Genomic DNA, 14,060 nt, shown 5'->3' on the forward strand with positions numbered 1-14,060 from the left:
AGATTATGTCCATGTTCTAAAGATGGTCCAAGATGCTGTGGTGATCGTCAGACCGGTCACGCCAATTCTGGGACAGAATTTCAGAGTATGGCTTTCTAACACTTCTGTTGTGTGAATGCCTATCTCTACGCAACTGGGGCACATGGCGGTTACGCTCAGTGTCCTTATGCAGCCTTTTGTGACCCCCCCTTCGACCTGTTGTGAAGGTGGTCTTTAGAGGTGGCAGATCTGCTTGACACATCAGTGTTTGAGCAGGTGGGCTCAGTTGGTTTGCCCCCCCCTTTTGGAGATGACCAGAGATTCCCAAGCTATCTGTATCATCTTCCTTATCTCAAGCAGTGAGGGGTTACCCTGATGCGTCCTGAGTACGACGTGAGTGCGTACACATGGGTGCAGGTTCTGCAAAAACAAGGACTTGAAGATGGTGTTTATTTCAAAGCCTGGCGCATTCTTACCTTGGAAATATGCATGCCTTAAACGTTTGTAGTAATCTCTAGGATTCTCACTACGTGAATGTTTAATTTGAAGGGCTGCAAACATCACTGTGGTCTCGTCAGCAGTAGAAGAGAATTCTTCTATCAGTGCGTGACGAAGCTCACTAAAGTCATTTCTGACACTGAGAGGTTGTGACTGTATAAACTTGTGCACAGCTTTAGAGCTGGTTTCCCACACAAGTTTAACTTTCTCCCTTTGGGTGGCGTGTTGCAAGTCAATTAGATTGTGATCTAATTCCCTAAAATAGTCATCAATGTGATGATCACAGTTGTCTGGATCAAAACATTCAATGTCTTTAGCTATGAATTCAAGCACTTCATGGCGGGGACACTGTGGGGTCCTTTCTGCTGAAGGCGAGACTAAATTAGCATTACAATGCACTCATGCATCATATGCTAAAGTTCTCTCTGGCTGAGAAGCAGAGGCTGAACAGCTGTCATCACCCTTGTGACAGAGTGGAAAGGAGGCTGAACAGGCTGAACCTTCGGAGGGAGGAGCACAGATGAAGGTGTCATTTCTCAGTAGCTGAGAACGACATGGGGCAGAGTATCTTTTTGAAGATAAACTACATGTGTCTTCACTGTCAGTTTCACAACAATAAGTAGTCAGGTAGCTGTTCACTCTTTCTCTCAGTGGAGGTTGAGGATCTGACTTCATTCCCAAGGACTTTGAATCGGTTGGAAATCTTTCACTTCTGAGTGGAGAGGGAGTTAACCTCTCATCAAGTGAGGAGTGTGAATCTGAGTAACCAGAATCACAGTGACTGACAGACTGTGGTGGGGAGAGATGTTCTAATCTAAGCCCTAACAATTTCTCTTTGTATTGAAACAGAGCTAACTCTGCTGAATGCAGGTCTTCTAAGTAACGCATGGCTTTCTTATCAGCTGTCTGAACTTCATGGAGGAGACTAGCATTTTGCGTTCTTAGGCTATCTACCTCTTTTTCCAGGGCTGCTTTACTCTGAATGGCAAGACTAGTTTGCCTGTGAAAAATCAGAAGCAAGCATTTTAACAATGAGTCTTTGGATGCGGTCTGCGCATCACACCTGTCTGTGAGGAGTGATTCTATTTCTTTCCTGCACTCACTGAAACTCAACCTGCTGATGAGTTCAGGGCAGCCAGGGTTTAGGCTCTGTGCTAGGGAAGAAATAAAAAGCTCTACACAGGGGTTCTCCATTGTTAAACCTGGAATGGAGGGTGAAGCTAAACAGGATGTCTAGTAGAAAACAAAAACAATGTTGTTGGCTATGGTGTTGCGTTGGCAGATACCTTTTAGTGTAGCTTAGGAGGTACACTAGCCTAACAACAATGCACTGGCCTACACCATGGGGGGCAGCTTCCTGTGGAGGAGGGGTAGCTACATGACCAACTAGTGACTCTAGTGGGCATCAAACAAAAGGGGCCAGTAAAATAAAGGTTTTACAAAAGAAGTTTGCTTACACACAACATGCACTAACTGAGATGCACGGCAGTAACAGTTGTGATGATGTTTCTTAAAGGTGACTTAAGCTGGAACATGTGGAGTAACAGCTAGGTGCAAAACTTATATCAAAGGGCTGGTAGCACTCTGTGGCTCTATTTAACCCACTCAGGCTGGAATGCATGGCAGTTACACAGCCAGGTACAAGCTCTCTATGTTACACAGGGCCGGTGGCACGCTGTGTAATTAAAGGAACACTTGGATTAACAGCAAAATATGACAACTAGACTAGATTGCATTGAATACTTGGTATTCAATTGCTGAACCAAAATCTTTCAAGCTCTACAGCTTAGGTCAACTTGAATTAGCAGCAAAAGCAAATTATTAAAATTAACACCATAAAGGCTTAAAGTGTTAATAATCAAAATCTCTCAAATAAACAATTCTAACCACGATGTCCTTGTTTAAAAGTACAGCTGGACTTCTACTCCTGTGGAAGACTAGTGGTGTAGAATGTAAACACTTTTGGTTTGTTTAGAAGTGGAATATGAATTTTTTGTTTTTGACCAAAAATTATGCTGAAAATCAATATTGCACAATTATGAATAATATGCCAACAATAATACTATGCCTCACACGGGGCACCAACATGTAGGGATTTGGCAGTAACAGGTTTGGTTATTAGCAAATTAATGAATAAATAATAATATAATTATTAATATTAATAAAGATTAATAATAAACGGGGCCCCCCCGCGACCCCTAACGGGATAAGCGGTTGCAGATGGATGGATGAATAAACGGGGCACCACCCTGGAATCAGGGACCAATAACCAAAACGTTAATATAGTCTCATTAAATAAACTAAACTATCAATTTGGAACGTTGATTAATAATAACTATAACCAAAATAGATAGTAAAGGTTGAAGGATATCGGAGTGCTTGACATAGCAGAGGTTGGCATTATTCACTCTTGTACAACATTAAACAGACCAGCATGTGCCCACAGGGTGCGGGCTCCATGTAGATCTTTTCGGGCTGTGCCCGACCAAACCTCATGTGTCAAGGCCCGGGCCACCAGACGCTCACTGGCAGGTTCTTTTCTCCCAGGTCGGGCTCCCGAAAGGGGCCTCGGTTTCCTTTTTCTGAGCGAGGTGCTACAGCTCCTCTCTGGCCAGTTCATATAGGAAGTGACTCGTTGTTGGGTCTGGCGCCTCCTCTGGGACTGCTGGGGCCTTGGGAGACCTGACCAGGAGCTACTGTCCTCGACAACACAGCTCCCAGAGTCACTGGACCAGTCCGACCCCTCCGACCCCTCCACCACAGTGAGCTGGTGATTCACTGGAGAATATTTATAAGAGCAGAAAAAAAGAGAAGATAAAATAACATGTTCAGATAATTAACTTTATAAACTAGAATACTGTATACACACTAAAACAAAAATAAAAGGTATTAATACTATATCCAGAAATCTAAACAGTAACTATAACGTGTGTTGAGACAGATAAAGACGAGGACATGAGATAGAGACGTGAGTGATGATCCTGTTAATAAACCAGCTTCTTACACCTCCAGCATCCAAACAACACACAGCAGAGGTTAAGATTTAAATTATATTGATCTTTAACACACTCACACTGGCCATGCACGTGTATGTGCATGTGACAGTTTAGTGCACAGATCCTCTGAGCTGCAGATTATTGTGTTAGTTCTGTTAGTTATGTTTGGTATGCAGCGCTGCAGAGGAGCTGATCCCAGCGACTAAAACCTACAACTGAGAGAGAGGAGTCCGTTAGAGTCCCTGTATCAGAGTCCCTGTATCAGAGTACCTGTATGAGAGTACCTGTATGAGAGTCCCTGTATCAGAGTACCTGTATGAGAGTACCTGTATGAGGGTACCAGTATCAGAGTACCGGTATGAGTACCTGTAACAGAGTACCTGTATGAGAGTACCTGTATCAGAGTACCTGTATGAGAGTCCCTGTATCAGAGTACCTGTATGAGAGTACCTGTATGAGAGTACCTGTATGAGGGTACCAGTATCAGAGTACCGGTATGAGTACCTGTATCAGAGTACCTGTATGAGGGTACCAGTATCAGAGTACCGGTATGAGTACCTGTATCAGAGTACCTGTATCACAGTACCTGTATCAGAGTACCTGTATGAGAGTACCTGTATCAGAGTACCTGTAACAGAGTACCTGTATGAGAGTACCTGTATCAGAGTACCTGTATGAGAGTACCTGTATCAGAGTACCTGTATGAGAGTACCTGTAACAGAGTACCTGTATGAGAGTACCTGTATCAGAGTACCTGTATCAGAGTACCTGTATGAGAGTACCTGTAACAGAGTACCTGTATGAGAGTACCTGTATCAGAGTACCTGTATGAGAGTACCGGTATGAGTACCTGTATCAGAGTACCTGTATCACAGTACCTGTATCAGAGTACCTGTATGAGAGTACCTGTATGAGAGTACCTGTATCAGAGTACCTGTATGAGAGTACCTGTATCAGAGTACCTGTATCAGAGTACCTGTATGAGAGTACCTGTATCAGAGTACCTGTATGAGAGTACCTGTAACAGAGTACCTGTATGAGAGTACCTGTATCAGAGTACCTGTATCAGAGTACCTGTATGAGAGTACCTGTAACAGAGTACCTGTATGAGAGTACCTGTAACAGAGTACCTGTATGAGAGTACCTGTATCAGAGTACCTGTATGAGAGTACCTGTATCAGAGTACCTGTATGAGAGTACCAGTATCAGAGTACCGGTATGAGTACCTGTATCAGAGTACCTGTATCACAGTACCTGTATCAGAGTACCTGTATGAGAGTACCTGTATCAGAGTACCTGTAACAGAGTACCTGTATGAGAGTACCTGTATCAGAGTACCTGTATGAGAGTACCTGTATCAGAGTACCTGAATGAGAGTACCTGTATCAGAGTACGTGTATCAGAGTACGTGTATCGGAGTACCTGTATGAGAGTACCTGTATCAGAGTACGTGTATCAGAGTACCTGTATCACAGTACCTGTATGAGAGTACCTGTATCAGAGTACCTGTATCAGAGTACCTGTATCAGAGTACGTGTATCAGAGTACCTGTATCAGAGTACATGTATCAGAGTACGTGTATCAGAGTACCTGTATCATTGTACCTGTATCACAGTACCTGTATCAGAGTACCTGTATGAAAGTACCTGTATCAGAGTACCTGTATGAGAGTACCTGTATCACAGTACCTGTATGAGGGTACCAGTATCAGAGTACCGGTATGAGTACCTGTATCAGAGTACCTGTATCACAGTACCTGTATGAGAGTACCTGTATCAGAGTACCTGTAACAGAGTACCTGTAACAGAGTACCTGTATGAGAGTACCTGTATCAGAGTACCTGTATGAGAGTACCTGTATCACAGTACCTGTATGAGGGTACCAGTATCAGAGTACCGGTATGAGAGTACCTGTATCACAGTACCTGTATCAGAGTACCTGTAACAGAGTACCTGTATGAGAGTACCTGTATCAGAGTACCTGTATGAGAGTACCTGTATCACAGTACCTGTATGAGGGTACCAGTATCAGAGTACCGGTATGAGTACCTGTATCAGAGTACCGGTATGAGTACCTGTATCAGAGTACCTGTATCACAGTACCTGTATCAGAGTACCTGTATGAGAGTACCTGTATCAGAGTACCTGTAACAGAGTACCTGTATGAGAGTACCTGTATCAGAGTACCTGTATGAGAGTACCTGTATCAGAGTACCTGTATCAGAGTACCTGTATGAGAGTACCTGTATCAGAGTACCTGTATGAGAGTACCTGTATCAGAGTACCTGTATGAGAGTACCTGTAACAGAGTACCTGTATGAGAGTACCTGTATCAGAGTACCTGTATCAGAGTACCTGTATGAAAGTACCTGTATCAGAGTACCTGTATGAGAGTACCTGTATCACAGTACCTGTATGAGGGTACCAGTATCAGAGTACCGGTATGAGTACCTGTATCAGAGTACCTGTATCACAGTACCTGTATGAGAGTACCTGTATCAGAGTACCTGTAACAGAGTACCTGTATGAGAGTACCTGTATCACAGTACCTGTATCAGAGTACCTGTAACAGAGTACCTGTATGAGAGTACCTGTATCAGAGTACCTGTATGAGAGTACCTGTATCACAGTACCTGTATGAGGGTACCAGTATCAGAGTACCGGTATGAGTACCTGTATCAGAGTACCGGTATGAGTACCTGTATCAGAGTACCTGTATCACAGTACCTGTATCAGAGTACCTGTATGAGAGTACCTGTATCAGAGTACCTGTAACAGAGTACCTGTATGAGAGTACCTGTATCAGAGTACCTGTATCAGAGTACCTGTATGAGAGTACCTGTATCAGAGTACCTGTATGAGAGTACCTGTATCAGAGTACCTGTATGAGAGTACCTGTAACAGAGTACCTGTATGAGAGTACCTGTATCAGAGTACCTGTATCAGAGTACCTGTATGAGAGTACCTGTAACAGAGTACCTGTATGAGAGTACCTGTATCAGAGTACCTGTATGAGAGTACCGGTATGAGTACCTGTATCAGAGTACCTGTATCACAGTACCTGTATCAGAGTACCTGTATGAGAGTACCTGTATCAGAGTACCTGTAACAGAGTACCTGTATGAGAGTACCTGTATCAGAGTACCTGTATGAGAGTACCTGTATCAGAGTACCTGTATCAGAGTACCTGTATGAGAGTACCTGTATCAGAGTACCTGTATGAGAGTACCTGTATGAGAGTACCTGTATGAGAGTACCTGTATCAGAGTACCTGTAACAGAGTACCTGTATGAGAGTACCTGTATCAGAGTACCTGTATCAGAGTACCTGTATGAGAGTACCTGTAACAGAGTACCTGTATGAGAGTACCTGTAACAGAGTACCTGTATGAGAGTACCTGTATCAGAGTACCTGTATGAGAGTACCTGTATCACAGTACCTGTATGAGGGTACCAGTATCAGAGTACCGGTATGAGTACCTGTATCAGAGTACCGGTATGAGTACCTGTATCAGAGTACCTGTATCACAGTACCTGTATCAGAGTACCTGTATGAGAGTACCTGTATCAGAGTACCTGTAACAGAGTACCTGTATGAGAGTACCTGTATCAGAGTACCTGTATCAGAGTACCTGTATGAGAGTACCTGTATCAGAGTACCTGTATGAGAGTACCTGTATCAGAGTACCTGTATGAGAGTACCTGTAACAGAGTACCTGTATGAGAGTACCTGTATCAGAGTACCTGTATCAGAGTACCTGTATGAGAGTACCTGTAACAGAGTACCTGTATGAGAGTACCTGTATCAGAGTACCTGTATGAGAGTACCGGTATGAGTACCTGTATCAGAGTACCTGTATCACAGTACCTGTATCAGAGTACCTGTATGAGAGTACCTGTATCAGAGTACCTGTAACAGAGTACCTGTATGAGAGTACCTGTATCAGAGTACCTGTATGAGAGTACCTGTATCAGAGTACCTGTATCAGAGTACCTGTATGAGAGTACCTGTATCAGAGTACCTGTATGAGAGTACCTGTATGAGAGTACCTGTATGAGAGTACCTGTATCAGAGTACCTGTAACAGAGTACCTGTATGAGAGTACCTGTATCAGAGTACCTGTATCAGAGTACCTGTATGAGAGTACCTGTAACAGAGTACCTGTATGAGAGTACCTGTAACAGAGTACCTGTATGAGAGTACCTGTATCAGAGTACCTGTATGAGAGTACCTGTATCACAGTACCTGTATGAGGGTACCAGTATCAGAGTACCTGTATGAGAGTACCAGTATCAGAGTACCGGTATGAGTACCTGTATCAGAGTACCTGTATCACAGTACCTGTATCAGAGTACCTGTATGAGAGTACCTGTATCAGAGTACCTGTAACAGAGTACCTGTATGAGAGTACCTGTATCAGAGTACCTGTATGAGAGTACCTGTATCAGAGTACCTGAATGAGAGTACCTGTATCAGAGTACGTGTATCAGAGTACGTGTATCAGAGTACCTGTATGAGAGTACCTGTATCAGAGTACGTGTATCAGAGTACCTGTATCACAGTACCTGTATGAGAGTACCTGTATCAGAGTACCTGTATCAGAGTACCTGTATCAGAGTACGTGTATCAGAGTACCTGTATCAGAGTACCTGTATCAGAGTACGTGTATCAGAGTACCTGTATCATTGTACCTGTATCACAGTACCTGTATCAGAGTACCTGTATGAAAGTACCTGTATCAGAGTACCTGTATGAGAGTACCTGTATCACAGTACCTGTATGAGGGTACCAGTATCAGAGTACCGGTATGAGTACCTGTATCAGAGTACCTGTATCACAGTACCTGTATGAGAGTACCTGTATCAGAGTACCTGTAACAGAGTACCTGTATGAGAGTACCTGTATCACAGTACCTGTATCAGAGTACCTGTAACAGAGTACCTGTATGAGAGTACCTGTATCAGAGTACCTGTATGAGAGTACCTGTATCACAGTACCTGTATGAGGGTACCAGTATCAGAGTACCGGTATGAGTACCTGTATCAGAGTACCGGTATGAGTACCTGTATCAGAGTACCTGTATCACAGTACCTGTATCAGAGTACCTGTATGAGAGTACCTGTATCAGAGTACCTGTAACAGAGTACCTGTATGAGAGTACCTGTATCAGAGTACCTGTATCAGAGTACCTGTATCAGAGTACCTGTATGAGAGTACCTGTAACAGAGTACCTGTATGAGAGTACCTGTATCAGAGTACCTGTATGAGAGTACCTGTATCAGAGTGCCTGAATGAGAGTACGTGTATCAGAGTACGTGTATCAGAGTACCTGTATGAGAGTACCTGTATCAGAGTACGTGTATCAGAGTACCTGTATCAGAGTACCTGTATCACAGTACCTGTATGAGAGTACCTGTATCAGAGTACCTGTATCAGAGTACCTGTATCAGAGTACGTGTATTAGAGTACCTGTATCATTGTACCTGTATCACAGTACCTGTATCAGAGTACCTGTATGAAAGTACCTGTATCAGAGTACCTGTATCAGAGTACCTGTATGAGAGTACCTGTAACAGAGTACCTGTATGAGAGTACCTGTAACAGAGTACCTGTATGAGAGTACCTGTATCAGAGTACCTGTATGAGAGTACCTGTATCAGAGTACCTGTATGAGAGTACCAGTATCAGAGTACCGGTATGAGTACCTGTATCAGAGTACCTGTATCACAGTACCTGTATCAGAGTACCTGTATGAGAGTACCTGTATCAGAGTACCTGTAACAGAGTACCTGTATGAGAGTACCTGTATCAGAGTACCTGTATGAGAGTACCTGTATCAGAGTACCTGAATGAGAGTACCTGTATCAGAGTACGTGTATCAGAGTACGTGTATCGGAGTACCTGTATGAGAGTACCTGTATCAGAGTACGTGTATCAGAGTACCTGTATCACAGTACCTGTATGAGAGTACCTGTATCAGAGTACCTGTATCAGAGTACCTGTATCAGAGTACGTGTATCAGAGTACCTGTATCAGAGTACATGTATCAGAGTACGTGTATCAGAGTACCTGTATCATTGTACCTGTATCACAGTACCTGTATCAGAGTACCTGTATGAAAGTACCTGTATCAGAGTACCTGTATGAGAGTACCTGTATCACAGTACCTGTATGAGGGTACCAGTATCAGAGTACCGGTATGAGTACCTGTATCAGAGTACCTGTATCACAGTACCTGTATGAGAGTACCTGTATCAGAGTACCTGTAACAGAGTACCTGTATGAGAGTACCTGTATCACAGTACCTGTATCAGAGTACCTGTAACAGAGTACCTGTATGAGAGTACCTGTATCAGAGTACCTGTATGAGAGTACCTGTATCACAGTACCTGTATGAGGGTACCAGTATCAGAGTACCGGTATGAGTACCTGTATCAGAGTACCGGTATGAGTACCTGTATCAGAGTACCTGTATCACAGTACCTGTATCAGAGTACCTGTATCACAGTACCTGTATGAGAGTACCTGTATCAGAGTACCTGTATCAGAGTACCTGTATGAGAGTACCTGTATCAGAGTACCTGTATGAGAGTACCTGTATCAGAGTACCTGTATGAGAGTACCTGTAACAGAGTACCTGTATGAGAGTACCTGTATCAGAGTACCTGTATCAGAGTACCTGTATGAAAGTACCTGTATCAGAGTACCTGTATGAGAGTACCTGTATCACAGTACCTGTATGAGGGTACCAGTATCAGAGTACCGGTATGAGTACCTGTATCAGAGTACCTGTATCACAGTACCTGTATGAGAGTACCTGTATCAGAGTACCTGTAACAGAGTACCTGTATGAGAGTACCTGTATCACAGTACCTGTATCAGAGTACCTGTAACAGAGTACCTGTATGAGAGTACCTGTATCAGAGTACCTGTATGAGAGTACCTGTATCACAGTACCTGTATGAGGGTACCAGTATCAGAGTACCGGTATGAGTACCTGTATCAGAGTACCGGTATGAGTACCTGTATCAGAGTACCTGTATCACAGTACCTGTATCAGAGTACCTGTATGAGAGTACCTGTATCAGAGTACCTGTAACAGAGTACCTGTATGAGAGTACCTGTATCAGAGTACCTGTATCAGAGTACCTGTATGAGAGTACCTGTATCAGAGTACCTGTATGAGAGTACCTGTATCAGAGTACCTGTATGAGAGTACCTGTAACAGAGTACCTGTATGAGAGTACCTGTATCAGAGTACCTGTATCAGAGTACCTGTATGAGAGTACCTGTAACAGAGTACCTGTATGAGAGTACCTGTATCAGAGTACCTGTATGAGAGTACCGGTATGAGTACCTGTATCAGAGTACCTGTATCACAGTACCTGTATCAGAGTACCTGTATGAGAGTACCTGTATCAGAGTACCTGTAACAGAGTACCTGTATGAGAGTACCTGTATCAGAGTACCTGTATGAGAGTACCTGTATCAGAGTACCTGTATCAGAGTACCTGTATGAGAGTACCTGTATCAGAGTACCTGTATGAGAGTACCTGTATGAGAGTACCTGTATGAGAGTACCTGTATCAGAGTACCTGTAACAGAGTACCTGTATGAGAGTACCTGTATCAGAGTACCTGTATCAGAGTACCTGTATGAGAGTACCTGTAACAGAGTACCTGTATGAGAGTACCTGTAACAGAGTACCTGTATGAGAGTACCTGTATCAGAGTACCTGTATGAGAGTACCTGTATCACAGTACCTGTATGAGGGTACCAGTATCAGAGTACCGGTATGAGTACCTGTATCAGAGTACCGGTATGAGTACCTGTATCAGAGTACCTGTATCACAGTACCTGTATCAGAGTACCTGTATGAGAGTACCTGTATCAGAGTACCTGTAACAGAGTACCTGTATGAGAGTACCTGTATCAGAGTACCTGTATCAGAGTACCTGTATGAGAGTACCTGTATCAGAGTACCTGTATGAGAGTACCTGTATCAGAGTACCTGTATGAGAGTACCTGTAACAGAGTACCTGTATGAGAGTACCTGTATCAGAGTACCTGTATCAGAGTACCTGTATGAGAGTACCTGTAACAGAGTACCTGTATGAGAGTACCTGTATCAGAGTACCTGTATGAGAGTACCGGTATGAGTACCTGTATCAGAGTACCTGTATCACAGTACCTGTATCAGAGTACCTGTATGAGAGTACCTGTATCAGAGTACCTGTAACAGAGTACCTGTATGAGAGTACCTGTATCAGAGTACCTGTATGAGAGTACCTGTATCAGAGTACCTGTATCAGAGTACCTGTATGAGAGTACCTGTATCAGAGTACCTGTATGAGAGTACCTGTATGAGAGTACCTGTATGAGAGTACCTGTATCAGAGTACCTGTAACAGAGTACCTGTATGAGAGTACCTGTATCAGAGTACCTGTATCAGAGTACCTGTATGAGAGTACCTGTAACAGAGTACCTGTATGAGAGTACCTGTAACAGAGTACCTGTATGAGAGTACCTGTATCAGAGTACCTGTATGAGAGTACCTGTATCACAGTACCTGTATGAGGGTACCAGTATCAGAGTACCTGTATGAGAGTACCAGTATCAGAGTACCGGTATGAGTACCTGTATCAGAGTACCTGTATCACAGTACCTGTATCAGAGTACCTGTATGAGAGTACCTGTATCAGAGTACCTGTAACAGAGTACCTGTATGAGAGTACCTGTATCAGAGTACCTGTATGAGAGTACCTGTATCAGAGTACCTGAATGAGAGTACCTGTATCAGAGTACGTGTATCAGAGTACGTGTATCAGAGTACCTGTATGAGAGTACCTGTATCAGAGTACGTGTATCAGAGTACCTGTATCACAGTACCTGTATGAGAGTACCTGTATCAGAGTACCTGTATCAGAGTACCTGTATCAGAGTACGTGTATCAGAGTACCTGTATCAGAGTACCTGTATCAGAGTACGTGTATCAGAGTACCTGTATCATTGTACCTGTATCACAGTACCTGTATCAGAGTACCTGTATGAAAGTACCTGTATCAGAGTACCTGTATGAGAGTACCTGTATCACAGTACCTGTATGAGGGTACCAGTATCAGAGTACCGGTATGAGTACCTGTATCAGAGTACCTGTATCACAGTACCTGTATGAGAGTACCTGTATCACAGTACCTGTATCAGAGTACCTGTAACAGAGTACCTGTATGAGAGTACCTGTATCACAGTACCTGTATCAGAGTACCTGTAACAGAGTACCTGTATGAGAGTACCTGTATCAGAGTACCTGTATGAGAGTACCTGTATCACAGTACCTGTATGAGGGTACCAGTATCAGAGTACCGGTATGAGTACCTGTATCAGAGTACCGGTATGAGTACCTGTATCAGAGTACCTGTATCACAGTACCTGTATCAGAGTACCTGTATGAGAGTACCTGTATCAGAGTACCTGTAACAGAGTACCTGTATGAGAGTACCTGTATCAGAGTACCTGTATCAGAGTACCTGTATGAGAGTACCTGTAACAGAGTACCTGTATGAGAGTACCTGTATCAGAGTACCTGTATGAGAGTACCTGTATCAGAGTACCTGAATGAGAGTACGTGTATCAGAGTACGTGTATCAGAGTACCTGTATGAGAGTACCTGTATCAGAGTACGTGTATCAGAGTACCTGTATCAGAGTACCTGTATCACAGTACCTGTATGAGAGTACCTGTATCAGAGTACCTGTATCAGAGTACCTGTATCAGAGTACGTGTATTAGAGTACCTGTATCATTGTACCTGTATCACAGTACCTGTATCAGAGTACCTGTATGAAAGTACCTGTATCAGAGTACCTGTATGAGAGTACCTGTATAAAGCCCGGGACACCAGGAACGTCAGCAGCGCGATGCGGCTGCGTTACCTGTTGTTTTTTATTTCGGCATCCGTGTTAACAGACTTATTTTTAAATCAACACTTCCTGCATTCATTTCAAAATAAAAGCCCTCAAGCGTTTTTTCTGTGGACAGAATTCCTTCGTTTGTTAACAAGAGGCTTTTATTCTGAAATATGTGCTGGACAGTGTTGTTGAACATGCAGTGACTTGCAGAGCTCCATGAATGAATATAGTACGGGGTTCAAATTGTGGATTATTACTATTATTTACAAACTACCACACGTTTCTGAATCTTTCTCTGTCTAAAATAAATATAAATGATATTTATAATGAAATGAAATGGCCATTATGAAAGGCAAATTCTATGTAGAAAGAAAGAGCTGACAGCAGCGGCAGCAGACAGGCAGCTGAAACGCAGCTGGTGTGAACGCCCGACGCGCGAATCTCGCAGCCGCCACGCGCTCCTTACGTTCCCTGTGTGTCCCGGGCGTCAGAGTATCTGGTCTGATCAGTCGTCAATACGGAGTTCGTCTACCAGAGAGCGCCGACACTGTGAAATATATATATATACAGTATATATACAGTATAAATACATTATATACATTATATATATATATATATATATATATATACATTTATATATTATATATACATATATATATATACATATATATATATGTATAT

The sequence above is a fragment of the Sebastes fasciatus genome, chromosome 15, assembly GCF_043250625.1.
Source record: "Sebastes fasciatus isolate fSebFas1 chromosome 15, fSebFas1.pri, whole genome shotgun sequence".
Lineage (NCBI taxonomy): Eukaryota > Metazoa > Chordata > Actinopteri > Perciformes > Sebastidae > Sebastes > Sebastes fasciatus.